We start from the raw sequence: 5,000 nt of genomic DNA, 5'->3' as shown, positions 1-5,000 counted from the left end.
ACAGAGATAGAACAGTTTCGACTGGAACTAGAGTAACCGTATACACGGCACTGATTAGTAATAGATGCAGAGCCATCAGAATACAGATAATATATACAACCGTCCCTATACATGCTGAAAGACTCTGCACACAATGAGAACCACACGTCAGCCAGACACTCTTATCACACACTACTCTCTTATCACACACAATATCTAACCACCAGCATGGAAGAACATCCAGTGCATCCTCTCCGCCACATGACACAATCCACACTATCATTACCAGACCGGGAGGTCCACCCAGAAAACACAATATCCCACCCTTCCGACATCCGCACATTGCTCAGCTAAGCCACGAACACCCACACATGTCCTACACAGTGGTGCACCCAACATCACAATACTGCCTCCTGTCACAGCACACAAACAATGGCAGGAATGAAAGACACAGATCTGCCACAACCATGGAATCGGAGCGCCGCCTGTCATGAGCCAAAAGTGCATCCTGACGTGACAAATCGGATAATACCGCAGGCATCCAATTACGATAATCACTATCAACGAACCTGCCGCCCCCCCCCCAATACACCTTTCCCTACAACAATGTGTATCTGAACCTACGCTATATCGTACCTTAACCTAACCTATATCGTACCTTAACCTAACCTATATCGTACCTTAACCTAACCTATATCGTACCTTAACCTAACCTATATCGTACCTTAACCTAACCTATATCGTACCTTAACCTAACCTATATCGTACCTTAACCTAACCTATATCGTACCTTAACCTAACCTATATCGTACCTTAACCTAACCTATATCGTACCTTAACCTAACCTATATCGTGCCTTAACCTAACCTATATCATGCCTTAACCTAACCTATATCGTGCCTTAACCTAACCTATATCGTGCCTTAACCTAACCTATATCGTGCCTTAACCTAACCTATATCGTGCCTTAACCTAACCTATATCGTGCCTTAACCTAACCTATATCGTGCCTTAACCTAACCTAATTTGTGCCTTAACCTAACCTAATTTGTGCCTTAACCTAACCTAATTTGTGCCTTAACCTAACCTAATTTGTGCCTTAACCTAACCTAATTTGTGCCTTAACCTAACCTAATTTGTGCCTTAACCTAACCTAATTTGTGCCTTAACCTAACCTAATTTGTGCCGTAACCTAACCTAATTTGTGCCGTAACGTAACCCATGTTGTGCCGTAACGTAACCCATGTTGTGCCGTAACGTAACCCATGTTGTGCCGTAACGTAACCCATGTTGTGCCGTAACGTAACCCATGTTGTGCCGTAACGTAACCCATGTTGTGCCGTAACGTAACCCATGTTGTGCCGTAACGTAACCCATGTTGTGCCGTAACCTAACCCATGTTGTGCCTTAACCTAACCCATGTTGTGCCTTAACCTAACCCATGTTGTGCCTTAACCTAACCCATGTTGTGCCTTAACCTAACCCATGTTGTGCCTTAACCTAACCCATGTTGTGCCTTAACCTAACCCACGTTGTGCCTTAACCTAACCTACGTTGTGCCTTAACCTAACCCATGTTGTGCCTTAACCTAACCCATGTTGTGCCTTAACCTAACCCATGTTGTGCCTTAACCTAACCCATGTTGTGCCTTAACCTAACCCATGTTGTGCCTTAACCTAACCCATGTTGTGCCTTAACCTAACCCATGTTGTGCCTTAACCTAACCCATGGTGTGCCTTAACCTAACCCATGTTGTGCCTTAACCTAACCCATGTTGTGCCTTAACCTAACCCACGTTGTGCCTTAACCTAACCCACGTTGTGCCTTAACCTAACCCACGTTGTGCCTTAACCTAACCCACGTTGTGCCTTAACCTAACCTACGTTGTGCCTTAACCTAACCCATGTTGTGCCTTAACCTAACCCATGTTGTGCCTTAACCTAACCCATGTTGTGCCTTAACCTAACCCATGTTGTGCCTTAACCTAACCCATGTTGTGCCTTAACCTAACCCATGGTGTGCCTTAACCTAACCCATGGTGTGCCTTAACCTAACCCATGGTGTGCCTTAACCTAACCCATGTTGTGCCTTAACCTAACCCATGTTGTGCCTTAACCTAACCCATGTTGTGCCTTAACCTAACCCATGTTGTGCCTTAACCTAACCCATGTTGTGCCTTAACCTAACCCATGTTGTGCCTTAACCTAACCCATGTTGTGCCTTAACCTAACCCATGTTGTGCCTTAACCTAACCCATGTTGTGCCTTAACCTAACCCATGTTGTGCCTTAACCTAACCCATGTTGTGCCTTAACCTAACCCATGTTGTGCCTTAACCTAACCCATGTTGTGCCTTAACCTAACCCATGTTGTGCCTTAACCTAACCCATGTTGTGCCTTAACCTAACCCATGTTGTGCCTTAACCTAACCCATGTTGTGCCTTAACCTAACCCATGTTGTGCCTTAACCTAACCCATGTTGTGCCTTAACCTAACCCATGTTGTGCCTTAACCTAACCCATGTTGTGCCTTAACCTAACCCATGTTGTGCCTTAACCTAACCCATGTTGTGCCTTAACCTAACCCATGTTGTGCCTTAACCTAACCCATGTTGTGCCTTAACCTAACCCATGTTGTGCCTTAACCTAACCCATGTTGTGCCTTAACCTAACCCATGTTGTGCCTTAACCTAACCCATGTTGTGCCTTAACCTAACCCATGTTGTGCCTTAACCTAACCCATGTTGTGCCTTAACCTAACCCATGTTGTGCCTTAACCTAACCCATGTTGTGCCTTAACCTAACCCATGTTGTGCCTTAACCTAACCCATGTTGTGCCTTAACCTAACCCATGTTGTGCCTTAACGTAACCCATGTTGTGCCTTAACGTAACCCATGTTGTGCCTTAACCTAACCTATAATGTGCCTTAACCTAACCTAAAGTGCGCCGTAACCTAAACTATATTGCGCCTTAACCTGACGCACGTTGTCGCTGAACCTGCTCTGTAATTGTTATGCAACCCGTTAAAGTAGTGTAGTGTTGCCTAACCGCAACCCTCGCAATATAGTTCGCTACTCGCACTGCCCGGTCCCCTGTGTATCGCGTCATGTTAAACACCTTGCAGGTGTTGCTGACTTTCCACATGCTCCTGCTATACACTGTAGTGTGGATAGCAGCAGGACGTACATGCCCCCCCCCCTTCCCCCCTGCCTTCGCAAGCTGGTCGGTGAGAAGTTTGCATGTTCAATGCCCTTCGCATGCCGACGTACTCAGCCTACGTTGTGGTACGGCCTGTCACCTGTCCGCCGATGTACGCAAAACCCACAAACTGTACTGCACATTGCTCCGTATGTACTGAATGATACATCGTGGCCCATGTGACCGTATGACGACAGCGCCTAGCAACGGCGGACCATACAGTCCAAATATTGTGCACGCAGCTACGTGTCGTCTCCCTATAAGAGCTGGATTGCAGTGTGGTACGCCATACAGACGTGTGGGAGGAACGGACGCCCTGGATGGCGATCAGCATGAGCAGTCTGTTGATGTAGTGGAGCGTGTATTCGGACGTAGTCGTCTCTTCTCACACACCGTGATAGCATGTTGCACCGCGTTCCACATCTGCGACATGCTGCAGAGGCGGGCTGACAGTCGTTCGCGCAATGGACACCGCATACGTACGGGGTCTACCTTCCACGTGTTCTCTAGGCGTGCACATGTTGTTGCGTCTATGTGGGCAGACGTAGTGTGTTGTGACACCTGACACAGGCATGCAATACTCGTTGCAAATGGCGATGGACGTGTACGTTTGCTGGTGACGTTACGCAAATGAACAACCGGTAACCCGTTGTGGTGCGGTTGTTCTCGCTAGAGGTGAATCAGTGTTGGCGACGATCGGTCGAGCTATTAACCGGTTGTTTCAGGGATACCCACCATGCCCACGAACGTGAAAGGGGACCCACCATGCCCACGAACGTGAAAGGGGACCCACCATGCCCACGAACGTGAAAGGGGATCTGGGTGTGAGGCGATACGCGGCGGTGGCTGGGTGGGACCGTCCCCGGCCGGTGAGGGGGGGCCGCCCGGCGTGCTGGCAGCGCGGTGCGTGGGCGCACGCGCTACAGCCGGCTGGTGGGGGCGGCCGGTGGCAGGCGCGCCGGCCGACGGACGCGGCAGGCGGCGCAGCTGCGCGCCGGCGCCCCCTGCTCGCGGCGCCTTGCGGCCAAAGTAGGTCCTCGCGGGCCCGGTGCGAAGCGCGGTGGCCATCTGCAGTGTGCTGGTCCGATTGAGGACTTTGTGCGCTGAGGATGCGCCGCCGCCCGGCGCTCGGCGCCGCGACGCCGTCTGCTGCTCGGTCGCCCCAGCGGTTCTCGCAGGTGGTTTGTATCGCAGCTGTGCGGACGTGTTGGCGCGTGCGCTGTGCTGGGAGAGTTCGCTTCGGCACCCAAGTAGGGCTTTTGTCCTTCTGTGGCGCTGGCGTTGGAGCTGCCGGTCACCGTAGGTGGCGCGTGTTGTCTCCCGCCGGCAATGCCACGACAGCACGCTCCCGGGCCTCTGTCGGCAGCGGCAAGCTCAGTTGGGAGCACGGGTGGTCGCACCTAAAGCGTCTACTCGCCTAACTCCGGGCGATTGCGCCTCTCTCGAACCCGACCAAGTACTTAGGACGGCGCTGCGCGCCGCCGGGACCTGAGAGGGTTTCGAGGTGTGTTGTGCAGGGGAGCTCAGCCTCCTCCTGTTTGCAGAATAATTGAGCGGACGCTTGCGTGTTCGCGCGGGCCCCCGGGACACACTCCCGGGCGGCCGGCTGCTCAGCTCTAGTTGACGCAGCTCCCTGGTTGATCCTGCCAGTAGTCATATGCTTGTCTCAAAGATTAAGCCATGCATGTCTCAGTACAAGCCGCATTAAGGTGAAACCGCGAATGGCTCATTAAATCAGTTATGGTTCCTTAGATCGTACCCACGTTACTTGGATAACTGTGGTAATTCTAGAGCTAATACATGCAAACAGAGTCCCGACCAGAG

The 5,000-nt window shown here is 51.0% G+C and overlaps 1 non-coding gene across 1 annotated transcript in view; it reads left to right on the top strand.

Annotated features, from left to right (window-relative positions):
* The first annotated feature begins 4,806 nt into the window (after positions 1 to 4,806).
* The window catches only part of LOC126432065 (small subunit ribosomal RNA), a 1,909-nt gene continuing 1,715 nt past the window's right edge, over positions 4,807 to 5,000 (top strand). The window contains exon 1 of the ribosomal RNA XR_007577852.1: positions 4,807 to 5,000. This exon is cut by the window's right edge and continues 1,715 nt beyond it. This is a non-coding gene — a ribosomal RNA (small subunit ribosomal RNA).

Source organism: Schistocerca serialis, unplaced genomic scaffold (assembly GCF_023864345.2).
Source record: "Schistocerca serialis cubense isolate TAMUIC-IGC-003099 unplaced genomic scaffold, iqSchSeri2.2 HiC_scaffold_1121, whole genome shotgun sequence".
NCBI lineage: Eukaryota > Metazoa > Arthropoda > Insecta > Orthoptera > Acrididae > Schistocerca > Schistocerca serialis.
This window is presented reverse-complemented; position numbering and strand designations above follow the sequence as displayed.